Source organism: Rhinatrema bivittatum, chromosome 6 (assembly GCF_901001135.1).
Source record: "Rhinatrema bivittatum chromosome 6, aRhiBiv1.1, whole genome shotgun sequence".
Classification (NCBI taxonomy): Eukaryota; Metazoa; Chordata; class Amphibia; order Gymnophiona; family Rhinatrematidae; genus Rhinatrema; species Rhinatrema bivittatum.
Genome location: NC_042620.1, coordinates 157,881,051 through 157,905,865, shown reverse-complemented (window position 1 = coordinate 157,905,865; position 24,815 = coordinate 157,881,051).

Below are 24,815 nucleotides of genomic sequence, written 5' to 3'. Positions count from 1 at the left end.
TTCTGTGTTCTCTACTGTTAAGCCATGATTATCCCACTTGCAGCATTATTGATTTTAACCATTTTCTTAACAAATAAAAAAGTCCCAGAGTTTCTTTTGCCCTGTATGTTTGTTTTGGTTGGATTGTGAGCTCTACTGAGAAAGAACTCTCTCTTACATGTTTTTTTTTTACTGTGCTTCACATCAAGTAGTGCAATAGAAGTGATAAGAAGTAGTAATAGTGGTAGTGATAGTAATAGAAGTAATAGTCATTTCTAAAACAATGAGTATACCATCTTCTGCACAGGTTGTACTGTGGGCCATGAAATCTGACAATTTGAAGGATTTACTCTGACTCACCTTTTAAGTTATTCAATAGAACAAGTAAGTTCATGATCATTAGGTACATTGTATTTCTCAAGGAAATAAAAGATAAGAGTACATTTGTTAACTTAAACTAGTTAATTCTAGTGGCAACTGAATTCTCATAATTGATTATGGCATGGATGCAAAATGGCAGTTTATCAATAGTTTGCAGACATTTCTGCTGTTGCCAAGAGAAAGTAAAAATTTTTCCTAACAACCATTTCTAGCTAGAACAAGCTGATTATTGAAATAACAACAACAATCAAAGACTTGTATCAAGATATCTCTGTAATGGTCTTCAGATGTTTTCCCCTAGAGGAAAGAAAAGGGCTTCTATGTTTAGAAAAGGCTCAGTGTTCATGTCAGGCATTTTCACATTAAAAAACGCAAAAAAACAATGTTCCTGAGCTATGGTCTGCTGCTGCTGGCTCTATGCACTGATATTCAGTTCTGAATTTGAGATGATTCTCAAACAGATACTCATTCTCTTTGCAACTTTCCTGTCAGGCAAATCTTTTGTTTGAAAATAAAGGAACACTTTAAAGTTTGGGTGGTTTTTTTTGTATTATGAGATGCTTCTCTCTAAAACTGTATCTTCATTTACTTAAAAAAAACCCAAAACCTTTATGACATATGAAATGTGGAAAAATATAAAAATAATATAAATAACATATTAGCTCATTAATATAACATTTTGAGACAACAAAAATGAAATTCAAACATCTGTTTGTATAAATACTGGATTTGCTGGGGAAAATGTTTTCAGCTTTTGCAACCTACTCAGCCTGATTGATAAAGAGCAAAAGCTATTTCAGTGTTTTTAACTACCATCCCAAAATTCATAGTTCTCATTAATACAAGGAGCAGAGAGCTTCAAGGTTGTGAGCAGTTGAGTTCAATCCCATCGGTTTAAGGATTCTATAAAGTTAAACATTTAGGGATAGATTTTCAAGCATACGTGCACTCGTCCATGTGCGCGCGGTTCCCGGCGCACGCACATAGATGCGCTGATTTTCTAACATGCGCACGCTGGCGCATGCATGTTAGAAAATCTGTGGGCTGCGTACACATGCATGCCGGATTTTAAAAACTGTGCATGCATGTGCGGGCAGAGTGCATGGGGGGGGGGGGGGGGGCGCATTTTAGTAGATTATGCGTGGTGACGAAATTGTGCTTTCCCCCATTCCCTATCCCCCGTACCTAAACCCCCTCCCCTCTTCCCCTCTCCTACCCACCCCCTTAACCCGTCCCAAAAACTTACAATTTTTTTGTTTCACTACTTACTGCTCCCCTGGAACAGAAGTAGTTTGTGTGCGCTGGCCTAATGCCAGTGCGCGCTTCCCCTGGACAGTGGCTAATGGCCGCTGTCCCGGGTGATTTATTACTCTTAAGTTTGTCAGTCAGGCCTACCACATCTTCTAGGTTCACCGTGATTTGATTCAGTCCATCTAAATCATTACCCATGAAAACCGTCTCCATTACGGGTACCTCCCCAACATCCTCTTCAGTAAACACCGAAGCAAAGAAATCATTTAATCTTTCCACGATGGCCTTATCTTCTCTAAGTGCCCCTTTAACCCCTCGATCATCTAACGGTCCAACTGACTCCCTCACAGGCTTTCTGCTTCGGATATATTTTAAAATGTTTTTACTGTGAGTTTTTGCCTCTACGGCCAACTTCTTTTCAAATTCTCTCTTAGCCTGTCTTATCAATGTCTTACATTTAACTGGCTTCCTTACTCTTTACCATATTTGAGTTGTGCTTCATTTCCTATTTCTAACCAGTAACATATCTCTATGTAAGGGGAGGAATATTTAATCCCTCTAGAAATATGTCCCATCCGCCTTCTTACTACCTTTCTGTGGTATTTGCTGGTCAGAGTGCCCTTAGTATGACAGAGTTATCAGTAGACCTTGCCTATCAGATGTCAGCTTTGTATCAGTATGCGATGGATGTACACTATTCTCCCACTGGGTGGGGCGTCTTCACTAAGTGCCTGAATAAGGATGGTAACTTCACAGAGAGGCTCTGAGGAAGGCTGAAGAGAAGATTTCTAGTAAAGGACTTATGGCAAGAATAGAAAAGAAAAGAAAGAAAGAGATTCCCACAAGCTAAAGACAAGTGTTCTGAGATGTGATACTGGTATTTCATCCTGTCAGGGAAGGCTCACCAGAGTCCGAGTCTGATAAAGCTGAAACTGTGAGGATAGGTTATATAACCTAGGAGATATCCCCCCCCCCCCCCCGCCAGGGGGGTTGTTCCAAAGACCAGACCAGTGTTGTGGTATGGATGTGAATAAAAAGTATTGTCTATAGCTATTGATAAATAGATATTGTGGCAAGCATATACAGAAAACTTTCCTGCTTAGACAATCATTTCCCAGTATCACTCACTAAAGTTTTATATTTTCTACCATCTCACAGATATGCAAAGTATTTTAACCTTGATCCTACCAAAATATTTTACATCAAAATCTTACCAACTAGGGTCCAAATGGACCCCATGCAGTTTTGTTGATTGACCTTGAAAATCATTGTCATTGAACATTCATTATTATTTATTTCAATATGAAAAACCAGATTTGGTGTCTCTATGTGCCAATTACTCTGATATGTGATCAACCTCATCATCAGATTTGTCTGTATCTTCAAAATCAGTCATCGTTATCCTCAAAAATTGCTTTCAGAACATCTGCAGTAGAATACCGAGCATATTTCTGCCTAGAAGACCCTCTTGTAGATATGCAAAGCATCACTGAAAAAGCAAAGAATCAGTAGTTATACATTTTTAAATTTGCTTAATTGAAAGTCACAAATTTTGGGGTCTTTTTGGACCCCAAATACTAAATAGCTATTGTAGGAAGAATAAAGTGGAATCATTTAGAATAACACTTGAATCAGAGTTACCGTAGGCTAAATGACAAGTTCATAAAATGGCATCTGAAAATAATTTCTGGTGTTTATATAGTGGAAGCACATTAGTGCGTGGGATCCAATTGGACCCCAGTTGGTAGGATGAAGGTTAATGCAGAGATTGACTAATGAGCAGGAAAAGTTTTTGTGATTGCAACTGCTTCATGGCAAATATACTCATCTGGTTTTATCTCCTAAGCAGGAAGCCAGGGAGGTAATGAGGCCACACATGGAGAGCCATTGGTCCAATGGCTCTCCATGTGTGGCCATGTTCCCAGGACTTCACTGCACATGGACCACTTATATTTATGTATGGTACTACATATAATTATTGTCATTACAAACATACTAGCACATTATATGGCATTTCTGTAAAAAATAATAACCTGGAGGGCCAGCAGGTTGCAATGTCCCACACTTCCCATAGCTACATCCAAAATTATGCTCGACACAGCACAACATCTTATCCTTCCTGCATGAGCCCACTCTTCTGGACTTGGAGCCATACAGGATATGCTTGAACTTTATAACCTCATGGACAAGAAAGTCCACATTCCTAAGTTTGGCTTCCCCAGTAGCACTCCACTGCTTCTGGATATGGTGCAAGTAGGAATTTATGTACTGGGACCAATCCCCTTTATACCTGCATCCATGCATACATTGTATATATTTACTCATTTAATGGGGTGGGATTTATGCAAGTAAATAGTACATGTTTACATTAAAATAGATAGGAAATATATGATTGTTTCTTATTACTCATGTATATACATTTAATTTTCACGCATATCCTTTCTTTAATGCTGTGGTATATATGTATTAATCCCATTTGTGAGTGCAGAGTTGGTCCATGCAATGGATAACAGCTGGTTCATATCATCAGGGACTTTCAGATCCAGTCCAGTGTTTCTTCCTATAGTTTGCAATGTGGGTAAGACCTGGATTGAACCTACATGTCCCTGATGCAATGGAGCTTGCTGCTATTCCAACACCTCAAGATACATCTTAGATATTAGTAAAGCATAGCATGTGTGGGTAAATATCTCATAATCAAAAGCATGGATGATTGGTATTTTAAGCTTGGTCTTTTCCCCTGTGAAGAAGTATTTCTCTCCATATGGGAAAGGACCTTCTTTTTGCCAGATCTTTCTCATAGGTATTTACATGTGCCCTGTGTCTTACAACATATCAGGCCTAGTAGTTCTAATGGGACTCTGCTACTTCTTCTAGCTTACCAACCCTTTGTCCGGTTAATTATGTATGGATGGGAAACAACTGATGACATTTACATTTCAGACCCAGCTTCTTGTGATAAACATGCTCTGATGATTGGCAGTTTAGTGTGAGAGACTTTATGGATTACTAGTGCTGAAGGTGGGTGAGAGAGCTAGATGATGGAAACTGTGCCTGATTGCTTATAGCTAGAAGCTTAAATATTAGAGTCCTCAAATAGCATATGATCCTACATGTATTTTAGAATACAGGAATAAGCAGTCTTCTAGCAAGCAGAAGCCCATTGAACAGTGGGTCTTGGAGAGATATACATGTTGTAAAGTCCATGAAGTGTTTGGCAGGTGGGAAGTGGGAACTTTCAGGAAAGAAGCAGGGCCCCACCTGTGAAGGTAGCCAGTGTGAACATTAACAAGGGTAGGCTTGGTGCTCTACATATATGAGACACCTGTATTAATGCCGGTATATCTTCATCTATGTAGCAAAAGAAAGACAGCAGTTCTTTTCAGAGACATCTGAAGCTTATGGGACATCAAGATCACTTAGTAGACCTTGAAGCAGCAGCCAGCTTCAGGTAAATACAGCTCCTAGCGGACAATCTATATGACACATCTTCTTTGTTGTTAAGTGTGCTGAATCAGAAAGAACCACTTCATCTGTGCTCCTTTTCTCCCTATGCAGTGTTTCGATTAAAGGGGACACATAAAAGGTTTTAATATTCACTAACGGGTAGATTTTAATTGCCCGGCGCCCTTAAATCCCGGGGGGCTATGCGAGTGGCCAGGCCTTGCGCGCGCCGCATGCATTTTCAAAGGGGCCCGGCCATGTGAGTAACCCCTGTTACTGTCGAAGTGCCAAGCCCAGAGAAAGGGGTGGTCCGGGAAGGTAGGGAAGGGCGGGGCTGGAGGCGGCCAGTACAGCGGCCATTTGCGGCTGTGCTGGGGGAGCGCGCAGTCAGCCGGCGCACGCAAGTTGCTTATGCTCCAACAGAGCAGTAAGCAACAGAACAAAAAATAATGTACGAGATAATGTTTAGGGGGTAGGGAGGAGATGGGAAGATGAAGGGAGTATGGGTAGGGGGTAGGGAAGTTCCCTCCCAGTCCGCTCCTTAATTGGAGTGCAGCGGGAGGAACTGGGAGAGGTCCGATCTTGTCGCCGTGCAAACTTTTATAAAATTAGCCCCCCCCTCCCCCGCACGCTGCCCGCACATGCATGTATGGATTATAAAATCCAGTGCGCATGTGTGCGTGGCCCACGGATTTTATAACATGTGCGTGCCGGCGCTCGCATGTTATAAAATTGGTGCATCCATGTTTGTGTGCTGGGAAGTGTGTGCACATGGATGTGCACGCACACCTTATAAAATCTATCCCTTAAATCCCTGCTTGTGGTCTGGCTTCACTCACATCTGTAACCCTTTGAGGAAGAAAGTGGTAAATATAGACATATCTCTGATTTGTGATCTCCCTTACTGGTTGGACTTTCAGGGATACAAGGTATATACAGCACAGCCAAATGAAAACAATGCTTTAAGAGTAAATAAGAGGATGATAATTGGTTGCTAAACTTGCATAGAAAGCAATATGCAAGGCTGTGTGTGAGTCAGTGAGTTATGGCTATAGCAGTGGTTCTCAACCTTTTTGTTGGCCGGGACACACCTGACAGATGGCTTTCACATGCGTGACACACTGAATGTTACCGACACAGGGCTAAATGTAAATATACATTCTGCATCCTCAGTAACCCCCTCGACCCCCAACAATGGGTGCAGAGCAGAACTAGGGCATTACCCATACAACTCACCATGCAAAAAAGATATTCTGGTTCTGATGACATCTCAGTAAAAGCAAAACAAACTCCCTTTACTTGCAGGCACAATACCCCTCCTTATGAAAAGACAGTAATTTACCACTAATGCATGTCCTATTGAGAAAACACAACAAATAAGATTGATTCAAATGCCTACATGCTAGTAATATACCTCACCTTGGTCACACACCCAGAACTGACCTTCATCACAAATTATAAATATGGAGACAAACTGGAATGGAAAACCAAAACAACCACTCTGCATGCAGTGCAAACCTGGAGACATGGAAAGAGAAATATAACACCTAACAGACTCTAGGATTTGCAATAATGCACACAAACTAACCCGCACAAAGTTACACCTGTATTATGGAACACACTCAAACAGTAACAACCCTATCTAAGAAATACAACTATTAAACCAGGCCCTAAAAACTAATACATTTCCTATTGGGAAAACAGAATAAGCCAAGCTGCTATAGACCACACACAGAAATAATTGTAAAGCTATACTAATAAATGTTACAAAACAGCTGATGAACAGAATAACATCCAACAATTAAAAACTCATAAAAAGTATTACAAATTGTCCAAATATCAATAAAATATTTCAAAACAGCAGACATCACACAATACCCAATAATTAAAATGGCAGTCAATCAAGAAAAATAAACTTAAAAAGCCACCTTTACTCACCCTCTCCAGCAACTCTCCTACTCCTTTCCCTTGCAGGCCAATAGCACTCACCAGAAGCAGCATTGGCTGCTGAAGCTCTGTCTACAAGGTCCTCTTCCTTAGGGCCCACAACCAATCACTCATACACAGTCTCTGTCTCACACAAACCAGTAACCTCCCTAACCAATCTCTGTTCCTCACACACACACACCAGTCACCTTGCTGACCAGTCTGACTCACACACACCAGTCACTTCCCTGACCAGTCTCTGTCTCTCACACACAGACAACAGTCACCTCGCTGACCAGTCTCTGTTTCTCTCACACACCAGTCACCTCCCTGACCAGTCTCTGTCTCTCACACATAGACACCAGTCACATCACTGACCAGTCTCTTTCTCTCTCACACACACACACACACACACCAGTCACCTCCCTGACCAGTCTGTCTCTCATACACACACCAGGCACCTTTCTGACCAGTTTCTGTCTCACACACACACACACACACACACACACACACCCAGACATGTGGGGGAAGCTAAGGGGTTAGTTTTAAAGGGTCGGGGTGGGTTTTTTGTTTATCAGCTCGGGCACAGCCGATAAACAAACCCGCGATCGGGCCCGATGCAAAAAAACCCACATGTGAATCAGAACCGGAATCCGAACTGATTCCGATTCACATCTCTAGTTATTACCCCCCTGCTGCAGGAAAGCATTGGGTGCCCAACACATACTTTTTAATGTGGCAAATTTAACTGCAGACCCAGAGGTGGAGTAAAGTCAATTCATGATTCAAGGGCTCATGAGAAATAATAAAATATGGTCCTTTGAGTGATGATGAGTGTGTTCTCCTGCTTAGTATTATTATGACACTTTAATTTACTGCTTGCGGTGGAGAAAAAAAATGCATATTGTCTTGATTTACAAAAAAAATCTTATGGCTGCACAATTTAGATACCCATAGCAAGGGGTGCTTAATATAAGACATTTCAGCAACTTCAGCAAAATAACAAAAAAATCAGCCTGAAGAAGCAGGATAAAAATAAATATTTGTATTGAGTGCCCATTGAAATTGTAGGCACCTGATGCAATAGAGTGCTATGGAAGCACAATTCTCCCCTAGTGCACCCTTTCTTACACAGCATCCTCATTTAAATACTGCTATGGGCACCCTGGGGATGTGGCTGAGCATCCATTTTTAGCAAGCATCTTATTGCATCGGCCCCTCAGGGTGACTGGAAATCAAAAATTCATAGGCGTTACTTGAAAAAGTTTCTTACAGTGAAAGGTGTTTGTGTGTCTGTACAGAAGTGACACCAGAATATGACTTTTTTTTTGTATGTTGAGTTGGTGTGAGTCTGTCTCTTGGAGAGTGTATCTCTTTTGGGTGTCTCAGCAGAGGCAGTGGTGGGATGGGGCATCTCATTCTATCCTAAATTTCGTCTCAGGCAGCAGATTGCCATGACCCATTCCTAAATGCTGGCATCAGTTACCAATAAAGTAAAGCTCTGCTCCTGTTCTGGGTTGCCAACACTCTGAACTATCTTCCACAGACTGACATAAGCATCATCAAAGACCAGATCAATGTCGCAGATGTTAGCATGTCAAAAGAGATGTTTTGGGCTTGTCTTTCATTGATTATGTCAGGCTGGGGAGGCAGTTCAGAAGATCAGTCATAAGGCAGCAGCAAATTTTCTGATGCATTACCAACTTTAACAGTCACCCTATGCCCCTGTGTTTATTAACCCCTTCAAAAAATGTAGCAGATTAATGAGGCAAGATTTTTCTTGAGAAATTCTATGCTGGCTGTGTCCCATTAACCCACATGTTTCTATATGTTCTGTGATTTTGTTCTTTAGAATAGTTTTCACGATTTTTCCTGGCATAGAAATCAGACTCACTAGTCTATAGTTTCCTGGGTCACCTCAGAATCCTTTTTAAATATTGGGGTTACATTGGCCACCCTCCAGTCTTCAGGCATGATAGATGATCCCAATGACAGGTTATAAATTACTAATAAGAGATTCAGAGAATGCTTCTCTGTGATTTGTTTTCTATGTAGTTTCCTAGCCAACCTATCCTGCTTTGGCTCTGATAAGTCTGTGACAAGGGTGTAAGACCACATAGACAAGAGTTGTTTGCTGTTACTTGCACCTGTTTATTTACTTAAAACACAGCCATTGACTTGAATAGGAAACATATATAAGTGAGATGAAGATTATTTGTTTCATGTGTGGTACCCCTCCATTCATTTTGGTAGATCACAAATGAAACAAATATGGGCTCATTTGCTGTTTTACCCATTCATTTCAAATAAATGCAATTCCTTAAAGTACATAGGAAGTAAGCCTAACCACATCTACAGCCAGACAGGTGAAAAAGTCTTTTGTCTGCTTGTGGAAAGCAGGATGTATACCTGTCTGAAATGAACAAAAGTGAGACAGAATACATGAACACAAACAGAAATTAGCTTACCACAGAGAAAATTGAAAAGAAAAAAATTAGAACATTAAAGAAAAGCCCTGCCATAAGATCATTGTTACTTGTCCCAGCCATGCTAGGCCCACACCCGGGCCTACTCACCCCAGGAATCCAGCTGCCAGCTCTGGTTCACCCTCGCTCGTGGTGGTGGGCAGCCACCTCCATCCCCAAGTGCCTGCGCTACCTCTGCCGCTTTTGATTCCTGTGCAGTTCCTCCTAGTGCCCGGCAGGCCTCCCCGCAGGGGCCATTGAGTGATGCTGCCATCCTGCTTCCTCCGGGCCCTGACGTAGGTGCACGCACACATGACTCACGTACTCTTAAAGGGGCCATGGTGGGAAAGTAGCCCATGGCTCTGCATAATGACATTACTGGGCCTCTATATAAAAGGCAGGGCCCAACCACTTGTTCCCTGCCTTGGCAACAGGTCTCCATGATTACTCGTGTGCTGGTTGTTCATTCCTGGTTCCTGTTCCTGTCATCGTTCCTGTCTCCTGTTCCTTTCATTGTTCCTGGTTCCTGTTCCATCTTGTTCCCTCGTCTGCTCCTCGTATCCTTGGACTGATTCTCTGGTATTGACCTCTGCTTCATCTGGACTACTCTTGGACTGATTCTCTGGTATTGACCCCTGCTTCATCTGGACTACTCTTGGACTGATTCTCTGGTATTGACCCCTGCTTCATCTGGACTACACTTGATCTGATCTCCTGGCTCTGACCTCAGCTCTCCTGCCTTCCTGCCGCCTGCCCCAACTCCAGCTTGCCTTGGACTCTTCTTTGGTATCCCACAGACCTGGCCTCTCAGGCGTAGGCCTATCTTTTCCTGGTTGCCCCCAGCTCTCTTCTGTTCCTGTTGGCATCCGGGTCTCTGGAACCCTGCCTCGTCCGGACCGTCCTTGGCCCTCCTCCACCTTTGCTGGTTCCTGGCGTACCCTTGTCTACATCTACTGGGAGTCATCACATGGAGGCCTGCCTAAGTCCAGCCAGCTCGGCACCCAAGGGCTCAACCTAAGGGGAACGTGGGCTGATATTGGCGAACCTCCAGTCGGCCTCCATCTCTTAGCCTGCTCCGCCTCCTGACGGTGGGGACCCGTAGGGTTTGCCCTACAGGTAGCATCAACCCCACTTCAGGCCAAGAGTCCACCATCAGTTCAATAATCATAAATGAGATACAGTATCTTAGTGTCTGCAGGTTTAAGGGCCTAATCACATGTCAATATGAACTTTCAGTCTAGAGTAGAATGAGCTCCGCTGTATTTCTGTTTCATTTATTGTCAAGAACAAGAATACCCACAATAAGCGCAATGGACATCTGTCACCTCTATGCCTCATGAGAAGAGGACTAGCTGCTAGCAAAAATACCATTCCAAATATGGTTATGCATGTCTGATATTGAAATACTGAATGATGCAAGGAACCGAAGAACAATATAATATGACAAAGATATCTAATGTGCAACATTCATAAGCAGCATGCATGAACAACTTATACATATTTTATATTATGAGCACATATACACACATACATTATAAAATTCATGCCCATATACACACATTTATGGGCTCATGATCTTTTCTTTTAAGGTTCTCCTCCCTGCTTCCCAAATTCTCTTTAGCTAGTAGCTAGCAAAAAAAAATAGGAATATAATAATTTTCAATACTGGTTAGACTGAGGGAATTGTATTCTGTGATTTAGAGGATCCAGTCCTATTATCATGGTTGGTAAGGTGTAAAAAATCAGTACCGGACACAATTACCTGGCTTTCAGTTTTGACTTTGGTGCTGAAAAGCTAATGAAGGAGAGAGAGAGTAACATTCACAACTATGTCTGCAATTCTTGATTTTGAAAGCGGTTTGCTGGTTAGATTGCCTGTGCCATTATATTGTTATTTCCAAAATGTAAATGGGGTGATTTTAACACTTCAAATTTCTAAATTTGTGAATGATTGAATGTGTTTCCTCTTTAAGTAAAACAAAGTATAATATCTAGGATTTAAAGAAACTTCCATTGGAGAAAAGATTGCTACATCAAGATTGTTTGTCCCCCTGATGCAGACATTCAAAATGTGTTCCCATGTGGGGAAATGTGATCTTCATGCAGTAAGAAAGATACATCAGTTTTAATTGCATGAAAAACACTTTTATAAAAATGGACATTGGCCTTTGATTAAATAAAAGGTAATGGGCATTTATTAGCAACTGGGAGTGCTTATTATGATGGCCACATTAGATGGTTATCACTAACAATAGAAGGAACTAGATATCTGTGGCATGCATTTCTGATATACACAATATATGTCAGTGACAAAAAGCATCTACAACTCACACATAAAACAGAGGGTAAGCAGATCAAAATGAAGGACAAACCAGCAGATATCAATGAGGCTTCCCTGATCTTGGCCTTCAGCATTATCTTAAAGAGTAGGTAGTAACAGAGAAATGGATTGTATGGGGCAGGCTACTCTATGATATTTAGTACAACAAGGTATTTTTATTATAAATATATATATTCTGAATTCTCTTTAATTCCAAGTATGCTTTCTGTAACACAGGCAGTAAACCAGGGCATGGGATTCAGTCAGATTTAAAGAAATCCAGCAATCTTGTTAGCGTCTAGGCAAATGATGGCCCTATACTGCCTCTTTCTTGACGAAGAAAAATTACTATTTGGCTAGATTCCACATCAGGGTAGGATTGCTCCTTCTATACCTCTAAGAAGAAAACAAAAAGAAGAAAATCTAGGTCAGTCTAAACCTGCCAGCTGGTATCTAGAGTGCAGCTGCCATTTTGCCTCTTCATCTTTTCTCACACACCTGTGATTTCTAACTCCTACATAACAACTGAAACAATCTTGTTGACATATTTTTATTGATTTCCATTTTACGATTTCTGAAGTATTTTCAGTTTATAGTGCATAGCTATTCATTACCTACCTCTACGTTAACCCAGTTATATATAAATATCTGTAAAGTATACTCAGACATTCGTGTTAAGAAAACTGTAATATTACCAAGTTTTGTAATTCAAGTCCTATAGTGCCAGATTTTTGCTGTTCACAATATGGATATGTATTTTAATTTTAAATACTACACAGAACTGGACAAAACACTATAAGGTATAACCAGGTAGAATCCGACATTTATACCCTCTAGTATGCTTATTATGTTATATTGAACTTAACACAATGTTTTCCTAAAGGATAGAGGAAAAGGTTTTATGTCAGAAACAGCAATATGATTCAAAGTAAATTTATTAAAGAAAAAAACATAACAAATATTTTAGGTAGGAGCATGGAATATTTTAGCTAGAAATATGGAAAATTTTTGGCATATAAAAAGTGAGAAACCAATCTAATGTCCCCATTTTCTCTTTCTATTTTAATACCATAGTCTCTACAGAATATAAATAAAAATGAATGAATATTAACATTTACCCTTGCTTCCATGCAGTGAAAAACCTTGTATTATTATTATGTTTCTTTGAATTCAGATAAAGTTTATACCTCCATCATCACCAGGTAAAGACTTATCTCATGCATTCATCTGCCTTTCTGTGAAGCAATTTGTTTTATTATATTACTCCTTAGACGACCTTATTTCAGCATTATATTATAATTAGGGCTTCTGAATTTCAGTTAAACCTGAAAACCCTCAATAAAATTCCTCACAGTGGAAACTGAGTTTTTTGGATTTAAGTGAAATAAAATCTGAAAATTTGCCTAGCTTAAGGTGTTCTGAAGATGTCATCCAGCTGGATTGGAGTGGGCCAATGTGGTTCCAAAGGCCATTTGGTGCAAGAACACGGGGGGGGGGGGGGGGGGGGGAGGCAGTGATATCAGCAGACCAGCAGGGAACCCATGCCCTGCCAGCCGAAGAAGGGCTGTTCAGCTTGGAGAAGAGACAGCTGAGGGGGGGATATGATAGAGGTCTTTAAAATCATGAGAGATCTTGAAGAGGTTATTTTCTATTTCGGATAATAGAAGGACTAGGGGGCACTCCCTGAAGTTAGCAAGTAGCTCATTTAAGATTAAGCAGAGAAAATTCTTTTTCATTCAACGCACAATTAAGATCTGGAATTTGTTGCCAGAGGATGTGGTTAGAGCAGTTAGTGTAGCTGGGTTCAAAAAAGGTTTGGATAAGTTCTTGGAAAAGTCCATTAATTGCTATTAATCAAGTTGACTTAGGGAATGTCCTCTGCTATTACTGGCATCAGTAGCATGGGATCTTCTTGGTGTTTGGGTACTTGCCAGGTTCTTGTGGCCTGGTTTGGCCTCTGTTGGAAACAGGATGCTGGGCTTGATGGAGCCTTGGTCTGTCCCAGCATGGCAATTTCTTATGTTCTTATGAAGGGAGAGGGAAGGGGTTGGGGATGTGCGTTAAGGAGGTAAAAGAGGACTGGAATGCAATGGGGAGAGAAAAGTGTATATACCCACACTGCCACTCCCATAGCCACACACATTCTCCAGACACAAACACATATTTACAGCCCTGCCACCAATTCCAGCAACACACTGCCCTCCACCAGTCATGAAGCTATACACATACTTTTTAGTCACACACACACCCTGCCACCCCTTTCAGTCACATACACACAGCCTGCCCCTCCATCAACACACTTACACAGACACACACATACCCTGCTTCCCCCTACCATCACTATCTTTACCTCCACCCCTTCAGTCACATACACACAAACACACACTACCCCCTCACACTAGCTGCATACACACACTGTGTAATACAACATGCAAAATTGTTTTATGCCTTATTAAATTGAATCCACCTAAAAATGCGCCAAAAAATTGTATTTGCACCATGAACACTTAATTCTTTTACTCCATGAAAACCCTAATTTCATGAAAAATAATCCCCTAAATTTGCATTTCATAAACCCCTGAAATCAGAAACCATAATCATAAATATTTCCTCTAGAACCTCCTTTCCAATGAAAAATGCTTGACACTTAGGCATTCTTTATTAGTATGTGCAGAGACAACTTTTTTTTTCAGTGTATTTATTCATTTCATAGGTCACCCCATTCAGTTGGTTTGTTTCAAATGAAAATAGAATGTTTAATTTATTTGTTCCATTCATTTTTTCTTTTCCAATTAAAGTCAAATGGGGGAAGCAATGCGATTGAGCTTCAAAATTGGGGTTTTCTAATCATTCTTAATGAAATTTGTTGATAGACGTCAGTAGAAGGGGATAGAGAACTCCAAATCACCAAGATGTTGGCAAAGTTGTACCAAAAGTGGCATACATAGCCTAAGGCAATTTGAAAAAGCAAAAGGGTTCCAACAGTGATAGAAGTTATTCAAGGCACTGTGAGAAACACAAAGCATAGAAGCATAGAAACATAGAAATGATAGCAGAAAAGGACCAAATAGTCATCCAGTCTGCTCAGTAAGTTTATGGTAGTATCTGCTGTGCTGTATAGGTTACCCATGCTTATCAGTTTCCCAGACCATAAAAGTCAGGGCCCTCGGTTTCTGTTTAAATCCAATTCCCCGTTACCCCTGTGCTTATCAGTTTCCCAGACCATAAAAGTCAGGGCCCTTGTTGATTGCTATTGAATCCAATTCCCCGATATGAAGCAGAATGAGTTGCAAGAACACACCAAGACTTCAAAAGAGGGTAACAAAAACAGTGGAATGAACCTCTGAAAGCAGCACTAGAGAGTCAAAGTGGCACTAAGAGTGTCTTGAGCATCCTAAGGCACCATGAAGAGGGAATGAAGCAGCAAAGGTAGCAAGTAAACCCATAGGCAATCATAGAGGGACAAAGTATCAAAAAGAGTGGTTTGAAGACCCCAAGTCATCATGAGTGGGGCAAAGCAGCCACCCACAGTGGTAAAACCATACCAAGGTATAGAATCTATGGTATGGCATGAATGCTGAGTGGCAAAAAGTCCCCCAGGGCTCAACATAAGGGGTAGAGTAGCACAGCAGTGGGGTTAAGAAGTAAAATTTTCATTTTGTTTTCAGGGGTTTGATTTTCCATGAATTTCATATCGTTAAATGATTCTTTTATTTAGTTAAAAAAAGAGAAATAAACATTTAAACAAATCCTCCCCCCCAAAAAAACAAGCAAAAAAGGAAGCAGGATTTCCTGAGGCCTCCCTTGCCTCCCACCCATCCCTTCCACCTGAAAAAATGCTGGAGCCAGGATCCTCCCCTGCCCCCAGTTACCCAGTCTGAGGGGGATCCAATGCCAGGGCCTAGGCCCATGCCCAAGCCTAGGCCTTGAATATGGTGTAGGCCAAGATTGCAGAGACCTATTATGGCCTAGGCCTTCATAAGGCTGAGGCTTCAGGCTGGGCCTAAGCATTGGGATGGTACCAATGCCTAGGCCCAGGCTGAAGCCTCAGCCTTGCACAGGTCTAGATCACAGGAGGTTGCTGGAACCCTGGCCTACACCCTATGCAAGGACCAGGCTTTAAGACCAGGATGCTTTTGCCTCGGCATAGGCCAGAACACTCTCTGGATTTGATACTGACCAGATAGCTGCAGAACTGTCTGTGAGGCAGGAACTCATTGGCACGAGTCTCTGAATGGATAGCTATACATGTTGAAATGGAATGATCAGGAAAGAAATGTGTTGGCTTCATAGAGAGTTGTGACAGTCTGCCAGAGAGGGTGCCACTGCAATGAATGTGCTGGATCTGGGTACAGCTTCATGCAATGATGTCTATATGCTACGAACCCTTGACTTAACTATGCAGGATGTGAATAGGACATTTAATCATGTGATTGGGCCTATGTACCACAGGAGGCAAACTCATTGTCTAACTCTGAAACAACAGAATGCATGCAGCAAAGTTGCATGCAGAGCCAGAGATGAGAGCTATGGATAGAGGTCATATCCATGAGGAAAGTACCTACCACATTGAGCCATCAATGACTTTCCATTCCCAACTTTACCTGGACCTGGCATTACGCTAGACCACCAATGACTCCATCTGGAACCATTCTGACCCTACGCTGGACCACCAAGGACTTTTTCTTGGTTCTTTTCTATGATTGGTTGTCCATCACGTTTCCTGGGCATGTTCTCCTCCATCTGTCGCTGATGTCAGAACTGACCATTTACTATTGTCCACTTTTGTTTTTTGGCCCACACCAAACCACCAATGTATATACTGCAGTCAATTGCCATACTGGTCCACCAATAACTGTCTCTGAACCCCACCTGGCCCATTCTGAACCACCAATGACTGTGCGGGACCAGCAGGGAATATAGACTCAGGAACACCTCCCATGGAAACAGTAAACAACCTCTGTAGAAGACAGAAACACTGGGCCTGCCTTGACCATGATGTCAAGCCAAAATATTGTCAAGGGAGTAGGTCCATGCTCCGTGTATAGTACAGAAAATGAAGGAGTGCAGAAAATGTAAAGTCCTTCAATTTTCCAAAAGTAGTATTTATTTTTATCATTCAGAAAATGCACAGATTTGTTTTTCAAAAAGATTCCTGAGGTTCAAGAAAATTCTAAAACAGCAACTCAAAATGTTCCCCAGAGATGCTGTTTTAGAATTTTCTTGAACCTCAGGAATCTTTTTGAAATAAAAAGCTGTGCATTTTCTGAATGATAAAAATAAATACTACTTTTTGAAAACTGAAGGACTTGAAATTTTCTGCACTCCTCCTTTTTCTGTCTTGACCATGATGTCAACATGATCTAAGGGCAAGATGCCAGAAATGCCAGTTGATCCTTCTGTCTCCAGACAATTTGATTTGCATAGTCAATGAAACACTCCATTGGAATAAGTGGTGAAAGCCCCAGCACCTACATGCATGGAAAAATACTTTTATGGTCAGAAAACAAATCTCTCCCTGATGGCACACTGGTGGTGGTCCAGGTATTGCTGGTGAAATGCACACTACTCACTTCTGCATGTGATTATGACACTGGATGTACAGTGTAGAAATGACCTTCTTGCTATATATAGTCCTGGTGGGGACTTTGTAATTTGGGGCTAACAGATGAAGAAGATGTTTATATCCCACATTCTCCACTACCTGCAGGGGCTGGTCAAAAAGGGCAAACATTTTCCGTAATGCTCCTCATTATTACTTTAGAGAATGCCTGCCTCTTGCTTTGGGACATTGCTAAAGAACACTACCTGATTGGTTAAAAGGCTGTGGGATCAGCTTGGGGAAAAGTCTTTTCCTTTTCAACTTTTTTCTTCTGGCTTTTACTTTGACAGGTAGATGGTATCCCCCGGCTAGTACTGCCACCTTTCTCTGATGTCAATGCTAGCAAGAGCTGCTTCTCCAGGTGATTCTGCATACCAGCCTTTGTCAGATGCCACACTTTCTTCCCTCAACTGATATCTTCACTGCAGAGAATACACTGAGCAAAACACCAGACCTCTCTCACTTTAAAGGGATATATTTCACCATTCTGATACTGGAGTTGAGGTTTAGGGTGGACCCTGAGGGAAAATGACAGGGACATCCCTCATGTTCTCTACCTGTACTGCCTGTTCTTGCTGGGGGTTGTTCTCATCAGATCAGTGCCATCATCTATCTCCTCCAACACCATACTGGAGGCTAAAACACTACTTACTATCTCTTCCAAATTTTCTTTACTACCAGCTGTTCAATTTCTGATTTAGGGAATCCCAGACAAGATACTTCCTTAGAATCAGTTGTTGAAAATACTGCCTCTATTGCCTTAGAAGCAGTAATCAATGTAGAGGAGCATGCTGCTGTTGTACTTCTGCTGCCCCAGTCCATGCCTCTGCCATGCCATTGTCAGTCTTGGATGATTCTGCTGCCTTTTCTCTCTGCTCCAAAACAAAAGGAACAGGCAATGGGGGCACATGCTTTCAAATTTCATTTGATTCTGCCTTGAGCTACCAGTGCTTTCAGCTCCTGCCATTCTTCAGCTAAGCTTCTTTTCATTGTGGGGGCAGGTCTAGTGCCTTTTTTTAAAATTAATGCTTTTAGACTGGGCTGCATCTGCACCACTTGCTCTGCCCATGCCAAAGCTTCCAAGCTTGCCATTCTCTCCTTTACCTTTTCCTGATATGATGGAATTTGTTGTGCACTGCCAACTGGAAGTTTGGATATTATAAAATAATGTATTTATTGATACTGTAACTGAACCCCCACTCAGAGTATCACTCACTGTTTTGATTACTGTCTGTGACACACACACACACAGTGTATGTGTGCTGTACTGTGTGCACTGCTGACTGATTCTACACAGAAAAAATGATAGTTAAACAGAAAAGATCTCCCGCTCTCGGGCCGTCGGCTGCCACTAATAAAAATGGCACCGATGGCCCTTTGCCTTTACCATGTGACAGGGTATCCATGCCATTGGCCGGCCCCTGTCACATGGTAGGAGCACTGGATGGCCGGTGCCATCTTTAAAAATGGCGCGGGCCATCCAGTGCGGGCCATCCAGTGCTGGCCATCCATCCAGTGCTGGCCATCCAGTGCTGGATGGCCCGACGCTATCTTTAAAAATGGCACGGGCCATCCAGTGCTACTACCATGTGACAGGGGCCGGCCAATGGCACGGATACCCTGTCACATGGTAAGGGCAAAGGGCCATCGGCGCCATTTTTATTAGTGGCAGCCGACGGCCCAAGAGCGGGAGATAGCTTACGGGACTCCCACTGGACCACCAGGTACTTGTAAAAAGTTTTGGGGGGGTTCGGGAGGGTGGGGGAAGCTAAGGGATCAGTTTTAAAGGGTCGGGGTGGGTTTTTTGTTTATCGGCTCGGGTGCAGCCGATAAACAAAACCGCGATCGGGCAGCACGGAAAAAAATTAACGATGTGAATCGGAACCGGAATCGGAACTGATTTCGGTTCCGATTCACATCTCTAATAAAGAGGTCAATAAATACATCTAAACATTTAAATGGCTAATTTGGAGTTAGATGGAAAACCTATGAGATAGATGGCTAACTTGGAGTTAGATTGATAACTTGTTTAGATGGATAACTTGAATATTTGAATATTGGCCTCATAGTGTCCTTTCCATAATTAGGTTTCTCCCTTCCAGGTCCTTTCTTTTGGTCTCTTTGAAAGGAATTATTTTCCCCACCAATATGGCTACCCCAGCCTTCCTTTCCTCAGAGAAAACATACAATAAGTCACCCTCCCACTGACATTTTAACTTTAGGTGCTCTATGTCATTTAACTTGGATTTTTGAAGCATCATCACATTCATTGTGTGTCTATTCAGATGTTGCAGAATTTTCAATTGTTAAAAGATCCAATACCAGACACATTTCAAGTGGTACATCATACTGCACTAGACATAATAATCTATAGCTGCCAAAACTACCAGCATTACCAGTAAACCCATCAGAGATCTCCCAGCCTAGACCTCCTATCAGGCAAAAAGGAAAAACCATGAAGATACTGAAAAAAAATTGAGAAAAGAAAAAAAGACACATGCTGAAAAGTAGTTATCTGCTTATTGTACTTCATTGCTGACCCATCTATAATGAAATCTTCTGGTATCCCTCAACCCTCCAACTCTGGTTCCAATCTTAATTACAACTCAACCCCAAAGCATCCACCATCGACCCCGTAGCAGCCACTAGACATACAGTAAGGGGACCTTCCTTCCCTTAGAGGAACAAGTTATCCAGGGCCTAACCCTCAGTAATGCTTTATCAAATATGTAGTAGAAATTCAACATGATTAGTCCACTAACATGAATGTTTAAACTTCAACTAACAGTTCTAAAAGAAAGGACCCTAAGGCAACAAATTGGCAAGCAGATTATAAAAATAAATATCATTCATCAAGGAATAATCTACCTACCAGAAACTAAAATAAAATATAAACAAAAATATGAAATTAAAGTTCAGGTATATAGTTCACAATAAATGCAATAATAAAGATTCTAAATCTTTGAAACAAGAAGAAATATATAAAGAAGGGAAAATAAATCAGAATGTTGTTGCTTTTTCAGGTCTATCAGTAAGAGACAGTGTAGAAACTAAAGCAGCTTTGGTAGAGACAGTTTGATACTTAAAGCCACATGTTCAAGATCAGATTAGTCAATCCCATGGAATAATGGCCCCTTCTCAGAGGTCTTTCTCCCAAAAATAATTCAGGTAGGCAGTGAAAGTAAATCCTGGAGCAAATAGTGGAATCATCATCACTTGTTAATAATAAGCAGCAAAGAATTTTCTCTCTATTTCATAGGGTACACAGCTTCTCTTGGCTGTGTATGCTAAAAGACAGAGCACAGCAAATATTGATGTCACATTTTATTCTGTAGTCCAAAATCCAAACAGCTAAACCATATTAGTCATTCAAAGATGGCTTTTCCTGATGCATATCCAGACTGGAATATTGCAAAGTAATTTGCATTTTTCTTTGCTAGCTGCATGCATTCTGAGACGAAAGCTTTTCAACGCACAGCTCCTGTGGCTGAATAGTCCTGAAACAATATTTTTTTTAGTCCTTCAAATAAAAGCCCATTAGATTGCCTGTAATATCATGGTATTTCAGTTCCATGAGCAAAATTCAAAATGTTTGCTATCACTACACTTGGCTGCTTCATATCAGCTGTTTTCACAACCAACCTGAGGGATCTACTTAGCAGCCCATACTTCCCAGACAGTGTAAGAATATGAAGTAGCCACATCTCCAAAACTTCTCTAAATTTGAAATCAGACCATAAAAGGCTCACAAATCTAAGGTTGTTCCTAAAAGATTGATTTCCAAGTCATCAATTTTATCTATCCAGATACTTTGACTTTTTTGTAGCTCCATTTTTCCTCTGCCTCCAGTTTGTTTACACAGTCCTCAGGATTAAAAATTCTGACCAGTATCATGTAATTTCTTATTGAAGTCTGGCAAATGTGTACTTAAGTCTCTTGAACTGGTTATACATTTTCTCAATACTTCCTTCTAGAGCTATTAGAAAAGTGGCAGCCATATCACTTACTTGTGGAACACCTCCAAATTCCCATGTTTCTCTGCCCGGTTCCATTGGTCTTTTCCTTCATCCACGGTGATCTTCTCCCAGGGAGAATTACCTGCATCATGGTTCTATTAAAGCTCCATACTGGCTCCCTTCATGTGGAACATCTGTTCTTCCACGTCATCGATAAAACTATACATACTGTTGTCCTGGGATTACCCTGGCTCCCGCAGCATTCTCCTCAGTTGGATTGGGCATCAATTCAGCTGTCCCAGTGGAGTCCCAACTGCCATACTACCTGCTTGGAGAAGGGAGCAATCTAGCTTTATGCCAAGCTCAAGAAGTGTTTGATGAAAGAAAGAGTCTCCCTTTCCTGGGCTACATTGTTTCTAGCAGGGGTTTTAGCATGGACCCCGATATACTCAAGTGGATGCTGGAGTGGTCTCAGCCTAGTGGGTTATGAGCTCTATAGAGATTCCTGGACTTTGCTAATTATTATCGTCGCTTCATAAACAACTATTCCAAGATAGCTGCTCCCCTCTTGGCCCTTACCTGAAGGGGGATAACATAAAAATCTGGCCACCAGAGGCTGTGACAGTCTTTCAAGAATTAAAGGCAGCCTGCCTTTGGGATCCCTGGCTCTACCACCTGGACCTAAAATTTCCCTTCATTGTTGAATTAGATGCCTCCTCTGAGGGGGTAGAAGCTGTCCTGAGCAAGCACTCATCCACCAGAACCCTACACTCCTGTTCCTTTTTCTCTAAGAAATTTTCTCCATCCGAATGCAATTATGGGATCAGTGACAGGGAGCTACTGGCAATCACTTTAGCGCTGGAGGAATGATGCCACTAATTGGAGGGTGCACAGCATCGTATAACCATCTACACTGACCATAAGAACCTGGAGCACCTTCACCAAGACCAGTGACTGAATCCTCGACAGGATCTCTGGTCCCTATTCTTTACTTGATTCAACTTCAAACTCAAATATAGGCCTGCAGCTAAGAATGTTCAGAAGGATACACTTTCCCACTCATTCCTGACTCAGAACACCTTGGAACCACTCCGACACATCATTGACCCACCCGGGTCCTCCTGCATCTACCATGTCCGTCCCTCCAGGGAAGATGGTTGTTCCCCTCAAGTTCCATGAGAAAGTGTTAAGATGGTCCCATGATTCCCGCATTGCAGGTCACCCTGGATGAGCCTGTACCCTCGCATTTCTCCAACAGTTCTACTGGTGGCCCCATATGTAGAAGGATGTTCGGGCTTATGTGGACTTGTGTCCCACCTGTGCACAGCAGAAACCATTGATGGGATGATCCTAGGGGCTTTACAGCTATTGCTTGCCCCCAGAGAACCTTGGACCCATTTTCCCCCTCTCTAATGAAAATACGGTTGTCTGGGTTGTAGTCAACCATTTCTCTAAATTGGCCCATTTCACGCCACTGCCTGGTCTCCCCACGTCCCCGGCGCTAGCTCAACTCTTCATACAGCATGTGTTATGACTCCATGGGCTCCCCAAACACATAATCTCAGGCTGTGGTACCCAGATCACTGCACGCTTCTGGCGGTCCCTGTGCAAGAAATTCAACATTAGGTTGGACTTCACTGTAGACAATCATCCTCAGACGAATGGTCAGTCTGAAGAACTAATAGAACTTTGAAGAACTTCATACAGACTTATATCAACACCCACCAAGATGACTGGGCAGCCCTGCTTCAATGGGAGGAATTCTCCTACAACTCTCATTCATCTGCTGCCCTATCAAATCATCTATGTTAGACAGCTGCTACCTCCTTTAATGCTTCCCCTAACATTACCTTCACCAACAGCCCAACTTTCGGTGCAAGAACTCCTGAAGCTCTGTTGTTATACTCAGAAGATGCTGCAGAAAGCGAACCTGAAAGCCAAAAAGTTCACAGACTTTCACCGAAGGTCTGTGCCACAGTTTAAACCAGGAGGAAAGGTATAGCTTAGTGCACATCATATCAGACTTCGCGTTCCATCTATATGGCTCGCTCCCTGGTACATCAGGCCATTTATTGTGCTGTAACAACTTGGGCCAGTAACCTATCAACTTCGGTTAGCTGCATCCTTGAGGATTCATAACTCTTACCATGTTTCACACCTGAAACGCCTGATACTCTCTTCGCCCTATCAGGAGATGCCACACCCGCAGGATATTGCCTTAGAAAACAACATCACATACCAAGAGAGGTCTATATGTAAAGAAGCATGGCAAGAATGGGAGTACCTCCTTTCCTGGGAAGGATATGGGCCAGAGGAGAATACATGAGAACCTGTCTCCAATATATTGGACAAGAACCTGCTCAGACAATTACACGCCTCTCATCCCAAGAAGCCTAAACCCTCAGGAGAGGGGTTTAGGCTCCCATGAGCCGCCAAACTCACCTCAGTGTTCCCCAATGCCAGGGAAACCCACCCATGGAATAGGAGCTCCAAACAGGCCTCTTCCTGCTTGAGCAGCTCCAACCATGATCTCATCCCTCCCGCCGCGCTGCTCCCTTAGGTGCACATGCAGTTGATCCTGCCTTTCTTAAAGGGCCAGCAGTGGGAAACGGGGTCCAGTGCCCATTGATAACCTCAGTACCCCAGGACCATTTAAGGCCAGTTCCTGCTTCCAGTCTTGCCTTGGCAATAAGTTGACTCATTTTGGAGTAGCCGACTGCCTCTGACCCTGGCCTGTATACCTACTTTGCTAATCTTCTCCTGACCTCTGGCTGTTCTTCTGCTATTACCTCAGCGTGCTGGCAACCATGTTCCCGACTCCCTGGACTTCCACCACCACAGAGGACCCCACCTAAGACTACTCAGCCTCGGCACTCGAAGGCTCAACCTAAGGGGAATGTGGGCTGGTATTGGTGAAACTCCAGCTGGGCCTCCTTTTCCACCAGCTCCGCCTGATGACGGTCATGACCTGTGGGGCTCCTTTCCAAAGGTAGTGCCAACTCCTCCTCAGCCCAAGGCTGAGGAGGAGTTGGCACCACAACAGGGGGAGACTAAGTAATTGATAGGAAAGAGAGAAAAAGACAGGGAAACACCAAGGTGTGTCCTTTTTATGTACCAAAGGCCTCTAAAATCCAGGATATTTTTTTTAAATCATAAAGAATACAATGATATACTAGACCTCTCATAAAACCATAGACTGGAATTTTCCACACCAGAAAGAAAATTTCACAATAATCTTTCAAACTGCAAAAATAAGCTGCAGAGTGAACTCTGTCATTAAAGGCAAATAAAAGCCTTTCTGGAACTTGGCAAGTATCAACAAGACTGAGAACATGATTGGAAAGGAGCCTGGAGCATTAACATTGCCAAATAGTGATTAATTGGAAACTGTATGAACTATGCTTTTACAGAAACTGAGAATCATTCTATGTGTTTCTTCATCCTATATATGAAGCATCCAATCAAAAAAGGCCTCATATCCAGAGTTTTTT